The sequence below is a fragment of the Palaemon carinicauda genome, chromosome 10, assembly GCF_036898095.1.
Source record: "Palaemon carinicauda isolate YSFRI2023 chromosome 10, ASM3689809v2, whole genome shotgun sequence".
NCBI lineage: Eukaryota > Metazoa > Arthropoda > Malacostraca > Decapoda > Palaemonidae > Palaemon > Palaemon carinicauda.
In genome coordinates, this window is record NC_090734.1 from 126,654,887 (window position 1) to 126,669,699 (window position 14,813).

The 14,813-nt window shown below is 33.0% G+C and overlaps 1 protein-coding gene across 2 annotated transcripts in view; it reads left to right on the plus strand.

Moving 5' to 3' along the window:
* The window catches only part of Skel (DM13 and DOMON_DOH domain-containing protein skeletor), a 161,378-nt gene that overhangs the window by 113,155 nt on the left and 33,410 nt on the right, over positions 1-14,813 (plus strand). The window lies entirely within an intron of this gene.

Genomic DNA, 14,813 nt, shown 5'->3' on the forward strand with positions numbered 1-14,813 from the left:
TAGTAGAGGAACATCTTGACCAGTCTAATTATATGTAACTTTTTTTCTTTGTATAATCCCTCCTACGGTTATTTGGTACCCAATATATTTAAAATATATATATATATATATATATATATGTACATGTATATATATGTAAATTTATATATATATATATATATATATATGTACATGTATATATATGTATATATGTAAATTTATATATATATATATTTATATATATATATATATATATATATGTATATATATGTAAATTTATATGTATATATATGTAAATTTATATGATATATATGTAAATTTATATGTATATATATGTATATATATATATGCATATATATGTATATATGTATATATATGTATATATGTATATATATATATGTATATATGTATATATATATGTATATATGTATATATATATGTATATATGTATATGTATATATATATGCATATATGTATATATATATGTATATATATATATGTATATATGTATATATATATGTATATATATATGTATATATATATATGTATATATATATGTATATATATATATATATATATGTATGTATATATATATATGTATGTATATATATATATGTATGTATATATATATGTATGTATATATATATGTATGTATGTATATATGTATGTATGTATATATATATGTATGTATGTATATATATATGTATGTATATATATATGTATGTATGTATATAATATGTATGTATGTATATATATATGTATGTATGTATATATATATATATATATATGTATGTATATATATATGTATGTATGTATATATGTATGTATATATATACTATATATATATATATATACACACACACGCGAAGAAAAACTAAATTCGGTAAATTTAGTCTTAATTCCCTGTAAAATATTCATCCATGGCGTTGATAGAAACTTGGTCACGCTTATTTTTTTTCCCTTGGTGTTCGATGCTGCTCTGTTCCCTGTGAAAGTTTTGGCAGCGTCGGATGTTCGGGTCCCAAAAAAGTGGAAAGTCCGTGATCCCTTACCAGGTCTTGTTTACTCTCTTCTAAGGCGAGATGCCTTTCGTATCATGCTGCTCAGATGACAGTGTGTAAAAGTATGTAGGTGATGGGGGATTTGGGGGGTGATTGGCTGTTGATAGGAGGCTATGACGCCAGCAAGGGCTAACTGAAAGGATCTTTCTTGCCGCCATTTCGCCTCAAGCATGGAAGGATGCCAGAAAACGTAAAAATCAATCTCATCAATCAATAGCAGTATTGAAGATTAAAAAAGTTTTAATTTTTAGAATTTTCATATAAATATTTATTTCATTGGCAATACTAAAGAGGATTAAGTTTCAACTTTTAGAATTTAATGTGAATGTGATTTTATTTCACTGAGCTTTCAAGGCTTAGAGCAGAGAGGAATCTTGAGGTAAAGTCTTTGAGAACTTAACAATTTGTTAAATTTGTTAGAGAATGGTTTTACGATCTCTTGTAAACATTTCGGGCCTCTTATCTAATGTCTTAAAATCTGAACGTTGGTTAGAATGAAGCTTTTATGGTGTTAGTTACATAGATGATAAATTAGATTTTGATGGAATACGTACTTTAATCTTTACTAGCCAAGCTACAACCCTAGCTTAAAAAGCAGGATAATCTTTACTAGCCAAGCTACAACCCTAGCTTAAAAAGCAGGATACAAGACCAGGGAAAGACAACCTAGTTCGGAATGGAAATAAAATAATTTAATAAAGTATGCGAAGTAATAAAAAAAACATATCAAATCATATTGCATTGCCTATTAATTTTCTTGCTAAAGAATGTAATGTTACTAAATGTGATTTCTGCGGCCACTGTATTTTTGCCAAATATAAACTTGGACCAGCTTAAATATGGCATAGTGTCAAAACAGTCGTACTCGTTATTTGATAGTCTTTCTCGCAGTTATAACCAAAATTAAGGGGTCGGTTGCCTGATGCTCCCTCTAATAGCATCAAGCATGTCTTAAAAGTGACAAGTTTTTTTACGATCCCATGTCCTTAGTCATTACCACAGTTATTGGTGGTTGGTTTAACCTTTGACTAAAACAGTCCAACTGCAAGGCAACAGTTTCCACACTTATTGGCAGTGGGCACAGTTTTATTTTTAAAATGGTTAACTAAAGATGGGTGAAGAACTGGCGAGATAGTATTACATGGATCCTTTTCTGGTTACTGTTCCTGTTTCCTTTGCCTACGCATACACTGAATATCCTGTCCTATTCTTTACACATTCCCTTTCTTACACCTGAAAACACTTTAGATAACAGAAAAAGATCTCCTTCTCGTGAGAGTTAACTACGGCAATGTTGTTGTTCAGTGGTTACTTTTCACTTCGTAAGGGTAGAAATCTTTAGCTATGATAAGCAGATATTCTAGTAAGGACGCTTCAAAATCAAAACATTATTCTCTAGTTTGGGTAGATATTTTTTAAGAGAAGATTTGCAAACCCCGATGAGTATATCTCGACTCTTAGAGCTGGCCTGATTAAATTCGGGAATAAAGATATAGTAATAAAATAAAATATGAATTATATCCTTTGTATCATGGCCTTCCACTGTCTTGGGTAGTTCTCTTGCTTGAGGATACACTCAGGCACATAATTCTATCATTTCCTTTTATCCTTTCCTCACTGGTCTTATTTTTTTTTTTTTTTTTTTTTTTTTTTTTTTTTTTTGTTTTTTCTTTTTTTTTTTGGGTGGGGGGTGCTTATACCATCCTGCTTTTTCGAATAGGGTTGTAGTTTAAATAATAATAATAGTAATAATAGTAATAATGATGATGATGATGATGACTGAAAGGCAGCAAGTGACCTTTGCCGTTTTCCTAGTAATATTCTTACATCCCTACAGCAGCGCATTTTTCAGTATTTGTTTTTTTTTTTAAACCTCTCCTGTATATAAAAAATCCCAAAGCAGTTGACTTTCACCATGAAATCATGGTAACGATGCACTTTATGCTTAACGATCCACTTTTCTCTAAACTATCCTTGAAGAGTTTTGAAGATGAACTGATTGCCTTCCTTAATGACCCAAGAAGTCGGTTTTTGGTGAATTTGGCTTCCTTCCCAGTAAACTTTTTGCTTCTAGTAAGTTATAAGTAATGACATTTTTGCTATGCTCTAGTTTTTATTCTTATGGGTGGGGGACGTAGGGAAATATAAAATCTAATATAATTTCTTGATCGCTATTTCTCTTTCAGCACTATAAGATATTTTTAGATTTTCGATATGGAAAAAACTATGCAAATGCAACTATAGTAGATTCTCTTCCATATGATAGTTTGGGTACAATCTCTCCAAAATTGCCCAAACCAGCAAGTTCTCGTTAGGAAAGGGGGAGAGGTGGAAGGGGATAAGCTGCGCGTGTATGCATATCTGAATAGTCACTTTTGACAGGGCACGTACACAAGTTTATAATTTTGCTCTATTGCATTACTCAAAGCAAATAGGATCATATACTGAATTTGACTAACGTCACTTGAAAATGAAAAGATGTACTTGATCATTGTACTCAAAAGCCTAATGGTCGTATTCCTGTAAAGGTTAAAAAAAGTTGGGGGCCAACCAGTCCAGATGACTGGGGAAGAAAACAGCGGAAGTAGTAAGGTCGTTAGCGATGTTAATACAAGTACAGGAATATACAGGACCATGAGGAGGCAGCAGCAGCAGCGCAGTCCTTTTTCCTTTTCCTCTTTTTCTTACATCGTTTGGACTTCTTTTTGAGGTTGCGTTAGTCACGGCTGAGAAGAGGCTTCCGACGGTGAAGGTGACACTCAGGTCTTCTCGTCTTCTCTTAGGATACACTCGTGGTCTAAAGTTTAGAAGTATTTTGTTTCTTTCAGGATTTACAGTTGACTTCTACTTCGTTTCATGATAGAATAAATTCTGAAAGATGCAGTTTCGTTTACACAGTAAGCATATAATCTTGTGATATACCTGCTTTAAATGCGATATTTTCTTACTGATGAAGTTACAAAATTTCGCAAAAAAAAAAAAAAAATTGCTTATTATGCGAATCTGTCCTTGCAGAAGCTTCAAGGCCGATAATCTTATATTGCGAAACAGGCGTTACAACCTTTATGTACAAGGCCCTTTTTCAAAAAAAAAAATAAATAAAAAAAATAAAAAAAATTAGCAAGACATTGCAGTTACAAAATTACCATAAGTTATATAAGGTAATAAAAACTGATGGGACTTATTAACCTAGAGTAATCAAAGATATGAAATTTCCAAATTTCAAGTTGAGTATTACTTTAGACAACCCGACGACCTCTTGTCAAGACCAGCAAGGGCACTTTCTGCAAATTCAACCTTCACTGGGAAATTGAAGGATGAGGAGGTTGTCATGATACCGGATTTGAAGATATTGGCATTCACCTTCCTGAACTTCTGCCTTCGTCATTATTAGAAATAGTTATTCATGCACTTCCTTAACATTTCTTGTTTTATCACCCGCTACTGTTAGTTGTTACACTACGTAGATAGTATAAAATCTACATCAATGTCTTATTCTATTACCGATTTATTCTGCATATGAAATAACAAAACTGTAACAGTGAAAGTAAATATCCAGCAAAAATTACTAGATTAAAAAATATTTACCATTTTATAAGAATCATAAAATACTCACATATCACGGATAATAATTTAGATAAAACTTTATATATGCCTGAGGTTTCTCTAATTTTGATTTAATCTACATATAACAAACAAATACCAGTGATATTTGTAGCAATGGTTCCAGTCTTAGCTTTATGCTTTTATTATTCGTAGCAAGTTCTCGGAATCTGGAAGTTAACCTTTGCATTGTAATAAGCTGCGTTAATGTGATAAATATAAATAAGAGATTGAAAACTTGGAAACCAACAAATCCATCATAGTTTTCAGTTAACTGAAACTGTTCCAAAGTGTGAGTAAACAAAACGTATACTCTTAATTTCGAATTAGTTTCGTCTGAATAATTGATTTCGAATATCATAACACGAAGTTTAGGTGTTCTGTCCCAAATCCAAATAGACAAAAAATAGAAATACCTGATGATACTGTTTAAATAAACTTAGCATTATGCCAGCCTTTTAAAATTTATAGATTGAATAAATTAAGCTCTATACATGATAGGTTAAATTCTTTTTGAAAAAAATATCCTAGTTTCAAGTAATGTTTACACGTAATAATCAGTATATGGGTAATAGTCTATACAGTTTATAATATATTTGACTTAATGATATTCTTTTTTATATAAATTTATTACTAACATTTGTGTAAAAATGAATACAGGATGGTTAACAAGAATTAGATGCTTATCACTTTGGATTCTATTAATTGGTCACTATAAATCTCTCTCTCTCTCTCTCTCTCTCTCTCTCTCTCTCTCTCTCTCTCTCTCTCTCTCGTCTTCGTGGTTTATCGGTACTCGATCCCCACCATCAAAATATATTTGATAAATGGTACAGCTTTGTATTAGTCATTCTACAGGGCTGGATCTATTCAGGACCAGCAGACGCCCTATGGAGTCTGCGCGACAACACTTTTTCTCTGCTGTTAAGTGCTGCAATAAATCATATTTCCCTATAATGGGTAGGATTAAAAAATACCCGATAATGTTAAAAAAAAAAAGTTAAATTTATCTATGAACATTGCTTATTTGTTAAATACATCTGTTGATGTAGCATTAGTTTTATTTCTTTCGCCTGGTGGTGTGCGCCTAAGATTTCCTTAAGCTAATAAGTTTTATTTTGAAGGTTATGTATGACGCACTTGTGATAACTTATAAGATTTCATCCTCCAAGTCTCCCTCTCCCTCTCGTCAGCCTCCCAATGGTGTAACATCCAGGGGTAGTAAGGAATCTCCTGAGCAAACGTGACTGATGCGCACGTTCACGACGGGTAGGCGATGGCGCTGAGCAAATTGTATAGCCGAACACCCCCCCCCCCCCTTAACCTTTTATGGAATTTTGGTCGAGGGAGTTTGTCTAATATATGCACATCGGTGTGTCAACGCGTGGTCTTGTTGGTTTTCTGTTTTATATAAGTATTCTTAAATGTTAGTTTTGTTTATGGTATTTTTAAAGAGTTCAGAAGGTTAATTTAAACTAGTTAGAGAAGCCCTTGTATATGAAAGATGGATTCTGCATTACTTAACTGAAGAAAGTTTTATAGCAATTCTGGCAAAAACAAATCCTTATTGGTCCGAATTCAGATTTGCTGCAAGAACAAATCATTTTTTCTTTGTTTGGATTAAATACTTACTAGTTACTATTTCTGTCGGAAGAAACCGTAGAAATATGGCTGTGTACTGATTACCTGTCAATTAGAAATCTCTTGACGGTGGCGTTCAAATAAATTTCCTTTGGTATTTAATAAGAGTATTTGTATTCGGGATTACCGCAAAGAAAGTATTTGCCAGTATAATTTTACAACGTTACCACTGAGCTCATAGGGCAATTGAGCTAAGCTCTAGGTCTCCTGTGTGCATTCGAGAGGAAAGGGAGAAAATTCAGGTCTCTCTCTCTCTCTCTCTCTCTCTCTCTCTCTCTCTCTCTCTCTCTCTCTCTATTACACCAGTGGGTGCTAAACAAAAAAATTGAAAATACCTCTGTTTATTTAGGCAGCTATTAGATTGATGAAAGGTACGCCACTCCGGGAAAGAATTACCACTACTAACTCAACTACAATGGCTGTCCTATACTAGAATCAATTTTAAGATGGAATGACTCCAGTTACCAGAAGTGGACGTCCAAAAATATTTGAGTTATTGCTACACATCTTGCAGCCAACAATTCTTATCGATACGAAAATAGTTACGGATGGTTTAAAGTTATTGCAGCCAAGATGGAACCTTGACTGTGAGTTTTAGAGCTTTCAAATATGCGGCCACAAGATAGTATAACAAACCTCCACTTGGCATCAGGAGGACTTGATATAAATGCTTTCAAGAATTTATTTTTTTTTTCATGAAATACCATGACAATTTATTTGACAATGTGGACTACGCTATTTGATTCTCTAAATTCTTGAAATATTCTCGCAGGTCCGACTGCGGCCTGTGCTTCTTAATGACATGACCAGGAAAACTGCATTTATAGTGAAGTTTGTACAGTTGGTTTTATTAACTATAACTTCACGGGAAGCTAAGGAAAAGTCTGGTGGCTGTAGATTGCAGCAGGTACCGCAGTTATTAGCTAAAGATATTGTAGGCAACGCTGCCCGCAAAGTCACTGAACTTTTAAACACGTGATCAAAATGATTTCTATAAATTTCAAGAAGCGGTGTTAAATAAGATAAATCACTTCATAAAATTAATAAAACTGCTTTTGATCACTTTTGAAAGCTCAGCGATTTTGATTAACAGGCAACATTTTAACATTTTTTTCTTTTTTCTCTCCAACTAGAAGTGTTACCTACAAATATAATCTCGGATGTTACCTTAGCATCCCATAAGAAGTGTATCGGAATAAATGAAGCAAAGTGTAGGGTGGACAGACAGGTGCGAGTCATCTAGTCATAAACAAAGTCTAAAGAAAAGTGTGTGCAATTAGGTCATGGTCATAACATTGTATACCGTCATAACTAGAGGACCTCTACTAGGTAATTTTTATAATATACTCTTCTTCTTTTTTTTTTTTTTTTTTTTTTTTTTTTTTTTTTTTTTTGAGGCGCATATGCACCGACTCGCAGCGGTGCCATTTAGCTTGGAAAAGTTTCCTGCTATCTGGATTGGTTAGATTTACCTTATCCAACCAATCAGCGATCAGGAAACTTTTCAGAGTTAAAGGGCACCCCTGCGTGTTTGTGCAATTCTGCCTCACTAAAAAGAATTGACTATAGTGGGGTGAAACCATTGGAAAATTAGTTAAATTTTTATCACGTTTGGTTCTTGCAATAACAGTAACTTAATAGGACACATTGAATATTTAATTTGCCTGAGGTTATAGATTTTTCATAGATCTTTTTTATATATTCCCTATGGATTTGACATTTCTAATTAAATTTTCATATACAAATATGTGGTTTTTGTCAAATATCTTACTCCTTATGAAAACAAGAAATTGAATACTAACACGCTCTGGACGTCGGCCGTTAACCATGAGGAGGATTCCGTAACAATATTGAACCTTGAGTAGCTTCCAGCGATGAATGTGGCTTACGAGGTGTTTGGAAACGGTCGGTTACTGAACATTAAGAATTAAACTTGAACGCAGTGCGAACATGCAAACACGCTGAAGCGTGACGCCCAAAGTGACCTGTCGAGGTCTTGGTGAACGGCGAATATTTAGTTTTGTTAGTTTAAAATTTCATTTATTTATTTACTTATCTTTTTTTATTCTGTGTGTGTGTGATAGGAGACTTTCAACTAAACTTTAAGTTCTTAAAGGCACTTTAAATTGAAATGGTTACACTTTCCTTTAACTCGGTTATGAAATTCCAGCAAGATTTTTTTTTCTCTAAAGGTTATACTTCATAAATGTTGGTATATTTCGTAACTAGAATGACTACTGTGATTAAACCAAATTTTTTTTTCGTTCTCTAAGGGGTTCATCTAGTTTTTTATCATAAAATTACGCTAGTCATGGATCTTACTCATTTGAATTTTAATGATCAGACTGTTTTCCATTTTGTTAATAGATTTCCAAGCAGGAAATCCTAACATTTCCCATACGAAATATTCTTAGCTTAATGATATTATTGATGTAATTTAATAAAGGTTCCAAATCCTAACGCATTACCCACATTTATAGCTTGGTGATTGCATTTATGTAATTTAACTATTTTTCAATAATTGAAAAGTTGTCGGAAAAGCCACACGAACTCTCAAAGCGTGCATCATAAGGATATCTAAATTTAGTATCCTCCCCAATAACTATTTAACGGTGAATGTTCAGCTGCTGTTTGATTATTTCAGAATACGGTGATTCTGTCGAACTAAACTGATTCGGACAGTAATTACTAAATATCATTTATAATCTTGCATAGCCTATGCAGGGACGCATCATGAGTGAAAGGGCTTTACAGTCAGAACGTTCATAGCCTTAGGATGGTTTGCTTCATATATTCAGCTTTAATTTTGGGAAACCTTCGTGCTGTCAATCTTTATGGGCCTTTGGTTATAAATTTGCAGAGACAATTTTATCTTCAGAATCTGATATAATACCACAGTTTTATATAACTTGACTATTCTTGGGTAGAGTTTCGAATGTCTATAGCAAAATCTTCGATGCTACCTCATTATTATTATCATTATTACGTGCTAGGCTACAACCCTAGTTGGAAAAGCAGAATGCTATAAACCCAGGGGCCCCAACAGGGAAAATAGCCCAGTGAGGAAAGGTAACAATAGAAAATAAACTATTTTAACAAGTGCAACATTAAAAAATATTTCCTATATAAACTATAAAAACTTAAACAAAAGAGGAAGAAAAATCAGATAGAATAGTGCCTGAGTGTACCCTCAAGCAAGAGAACTCTAACCCAAGACAGTGGAAGACCATGGTACAGAGGCTATGGCACTACCAAAGACTGGAGAACAATGGTTTGATTTTGGAGTGTCCTTCTCCTAGAAGAGCTGCTTACCATAGCTAAAGTGTCTCTTCTACCCTTACCGAGAGGAAAGTAGCCACTGAACAAATACAGTGCAGTAGTTAACGCCTTGAGCGAAGAACAACTGTTTAGTAATGTGTTGTCAGGTGTATAAGGACAGAGGAGAATCTGTAAAGAATAGGCCAGGCTATTCGACGTATGTGTAGGCAAAGAGAGAGAACCGTAAACAGAGAGAAGGATCCAATGTAGTTCTGTCTGGCCAGTCAAAGGACCCCATAAATCTCTGGAGGTAGTATTTCAACGGGTGGCTGGTGCATTGTGAAGCAATTAGCTAGAGATTGGAACGAAGCTAAGACTCCGTTGGCTAATTAAATGGATTTAAATGCTCTAGTTGTGATACAAGAGTAGAACGGGGTTTTAGATGGACAATTTAGAAATATATAAGTTTAAAGATGATTTAAAATTTGGAAGAAATGGTTTAAAACTGAATTGTAGGTAGTAGATTGCTCAGGGCACTAGCCACCCGCCGAGATACCACCACTAGAGTTATGGGCTCTTTTGACTGGCTAGTCAGTAAAAACATTGAATTCTTCTTTCTGGTTACGGTTCATTTTCTCTTTACCTACACACCGGATAGTCTGGCCTATTCTTTACAGATTCTGCTTTTCTCATACACCTGACAACATTGAGATCACACAACCATTTTTTTCCACCCAAGCCGGTACCTGCTGCACTGTGATTGTTCAGTGCCCACTTTCCTCTTGGTAAGGGTAGCAGCTCTTCTAGGAGAAGGACACTCCAAAATGAAATTCTCTAGTCTTGGGTAGTGCCATAGCCTCTGTAGCATGGTTTTCCCACTCTTGGATTAGTTCTCTTGCTTGAGGGTACACTTGGGCACACCATTCTATCTTAGAATTTCTCTTCCTCTTCTTTTGTTACTTTTTTTTGTTTATATAGGAAATATATTGTTATTTTTCTTGAAGTATTTTATTTTTCCTAGTTTCCTTTCCTCACTGGGATGTTTTCCCTGATGGACCCCCCTGGGCTTATAGCATCCTGCTTTTCCAACTACTACTACTACTACTACTACTAATACTTACTGATGATGATATAATAATTACGAAGTGAAAAAGGCTTTACGGAAAGACATTCTCAGGAAAATGTAAGTTCAAGTAGGTTTGGGTAGTTAGGATTGTAAAATGGGAGGGTGATTTTAGTAGGAGCGGGTATTAGAGGATCAATGATGTTCGGTACCCGGTTTTCCTAGGTGGTGATGGATTCTAGTTGGTCCAAAGCTATTGCCAACTACTTTTAGAAATATTGAAGGTGTAATCACCAATAGTTGCCTATGCCGATTTCTCTCTCTCTCTCTCTCTCTCTCTCTCTCTCTCTCTCTCTCTCTCTCTCTCTAATTTCCTTCCCAGACTTATGATCATCATTGCTTGAGTGAGTACAAATGAGTGGGTTGGGTTTGACAATCAAGATGGACAGAGAAGGTGCATTACCGCGTAACCATCTAAGACAACCGGTTATACCACATGACGTCACATGGGGAAACCCACCTATCGAAATTTTACTGAGCGCCCTTTTGAGATGCTGTGGTCTTTGGTTATATCATTGTTTGTATATAGTATGCTTAGTCTGTACTAAACTTAAGCCTTTTAAATTCATGATACTAGATATGGAGGAAAATAAAACAATCCTTGTGAATATATTCATATATTGATTTATTGAACTTTACATTTCTGTTAAAAATAACTGCATTGTTTTCATTTTCTTTGAGCACTGTGCCAATTTTCTGCTTTGTTTTGAAATTTGTTTCACTTTAAAATGCATCCTACACTTGTCAACAAACCCCTTTATATCTGCTTGGGAGGAACATGTTATAGGGAGAAAATTGAGAGGGAGGCAGAGAATTAGATAGCGAGATGAGAAGGATGTGGAAAGAGAATTTTAGGCGAACGAGGATACCTTTGATAGAATGCATTGGAGAGGGTGTATAAGACAACAGACCCCTTAATGTATGGATAATGGTGGGAGAGAATGATACATCTAGTTATATATATGTGTATATTTGTGTATATATGTATATATATATATATATATATATATATATATATATATATATATATTTATAGGTATGTATGTATGTATATATGTATATATGTATGTATATATGTATATATGTATGTATGTATGTATATATATATATATATATATATATATATATATATATATATATATATATATATATATATATACTCTTTTGCGGGTAAATACACATTAGGTCAAGGGTACTTTTACAATAAACTATTCCTACATGTTTTATTTCCCTTAGAAATCTTATCTTTGTTAATTAAAGGTTTTGAACTTAGTCAATTCCATAATTAGACTATGGTTTACCTATATACTTTAAAAGGCAGAAGCAGGCTACCTAATAGAAAGGACGTTAAATTTACTCTTAACTTTCTTCCCCATAAAATATATCTGGGCCTTATTCCTGTTTTACAGGTATCACACATGTTATATTCCTGATTAGGACTCTGTATATTTTCATTTCACATTTTATCCAATACCTGTAGCCATGTCAAATTTTTTTGGATATAGTAAATGTTCAATCTAACTGGTAAATTTGAGTAAGGCCAAAGGAACTTATTTACATAATTTTCTCAATTTCGGTATTTTTCTTGTCATTAAATCTATAAAAAAAAAAATTGGCACAGTTCATTTGAATCGTGTGCCAGATACTTACCTTAACGAGGTGAAGAAGTCACTGGGGACTGGGCTTTTTGTACTCTTGCCTACTAGCGGAGTTCACCAAATGACGTCATGCACCAGGAAGTTCACAAACTAGACCCCTATATCTCGCGTACTCATCTTCCTGACAACCTCCTTGGGTTAACCAGATACGTAGGAGAGAAACCAACTAGTTTAATGTAATAGATTGAAGTTCAAAGGACAAGTGTTGATAAAAGGAACTCCTTGATGATAAATACTGCTTGCAGAGGTGAATAGGGTTAGACTGATGCTTTAGTCACTTGTCCTTCTGAACAGTTTTTATTTCGGATACAAAAAAATTTACAACTTTTTATGGAGTTGTTTATATTCTCCAGGTTTGCACCAGGTTGTATTTTTTCCATAGTTAAAAAATTTCTAAGCGATCAAATTTGTATACATCGCTGTTAATTGATTTAGAGGCAATATCAAATTAAGTAGATGATAAAACCTGAAACCACTGTTTGGTTTTATTTTAGAATTCAAATTTATGTATATGAATTTTCTATTTTCTCTATTTTGTGTTATAAATTTCCTTTGAATTTATTGTCGGAATTGTCCATTTTTTTTCTACTGCTATAGGCTGAAGTATCCCTTTTTCCCTATTTATAGGCTGAATATAACTCTGCTTCTATAAGCTAAATATAATTTTTTTTTTCTGCATTTATAGGCTGAATGTCTTTCTCTGCATTTATATATAGGCTGAATGTGTGTGTGCATTTACAGTATATATGGGCTGAATGTCTTTCTCTGCATTTATATATAAGCTGAATGTCTTCCTCTGCTTTTATATATAGGCTGAATGTAAATGTATAGGCTGAATGTCTTTCTCTGCATTTATAGGCTGATTAAGATCCCATCCTCTTGTTTTATATAGCATTAAGCTTTTGTTTTATGATCACAGAATGCCCCACTTTTAGTACCTTGAGAAATAGATATGTTTGAGGCTAGAGGTGAGGATGACAGATTCAGCCTTGTTGTGCTATCCTAACTGTAATTTTAGATTTTTCTGAAGTCTTCTGAAAGCTATTTAACTAATAAGGACATCTTTGCTCTTATAGTTTTAAGTTTAGTTTCCTTTATTGTAATAAGATATCAGCATAAACGGCCGTCGATGTCAGGATGCCAGAAAACTCATCTTTCTATGCATCTATAGGCAGATTGTCTTTCTCTGCACTTGTAGGATGCATGTCCATTTTCTGTGCATTTATAGGCTAAATGTAATTTTTTTTCCTTGCTTCTATAGGTTGAATTCTCTTTTCTTTGCAGTTATAGGTTGAAATATATGTATATTCTTTGCAGTTATAGGTTGAATCTGTTTTTTTGCAGTTATAGGTTGAAATATATATATATTCTTTGCAGTTATAGGTTGAAATATATATATTTTTTGCAGTTATAGGTTGAAATATATTCTTTGCAGTTATAGGTTGAAATATATTATATATATATATACAGTATATATATATATATATATATATATATATATATATATATATATATATATATATATATATATATATATATATATATATATAATTTTCTTTGCGGTTATAGGTTGAAATATATATATTCTTTGTAGTTATGTTGAAATATATATATACATTTGTACATATATATATATATATATATATATATATATATATATATATATATATATATATTTGCAGTTATAGGTTGAAATATATATATTCTTTGCAGTTATAGGTTGAAATATATATATTCTTTGCAGTTATAGGTTGAAATATATATATATTCTTTGCAGTTAAAGGTTGAATCATCTGTTTTCTTTGCAGTTATAGGTTAAAATATATATACTGTATATATACTTTGCAGTTATAGGTTGAAATATATAAATTCTTAGCAGTTACAGGTTGAATTACCTTTTTTCTTTGCATATATAGGGTGAATTGTCTATTCTTTGCATATATAGGGTGAATTGTCTATTCTTTGCATATATAGGGTGAATTGTCTATTCTTTGCATATGTGGGGTGAATTGTCTATTCTTTGCATATGTGGGGTGAATTGTCTATTCTTTGCATATGTGGGGTGAATTGTCTATTCTTTGCATATGTGGGGTGAATTGTCTATTCTTTGCATATGTGGGGTGAATTGTCTATTCTTTGCATATGTGGGGTGAATTGTCTATTCTTTGCATATGTAGGGTGAATTGTCTATTTTCTTTGCATTTAAAGGCTGACTTTTCTTTGCATTTATAGGCTTAATTGTCTATTTTCTTTGCATTCAGTCTGAATTGTCTATTTTCTTTGCCTTTGTAGGCGGAATTATCTATTTTCTTTGCTATTGTAGGCGGTATTATCTATTTTCTATGCATTTGTAGACTGAATTATTTATTTTCTTTGCATTTGCATTTGTAGACTGAATTATCTATTTTCTTTGCATTGGCATTTGTAGACGGAATTATCTATTTCCTTTGCATTTGTAGACGCAATTATCTATTTTCTTTGCATTTGCAT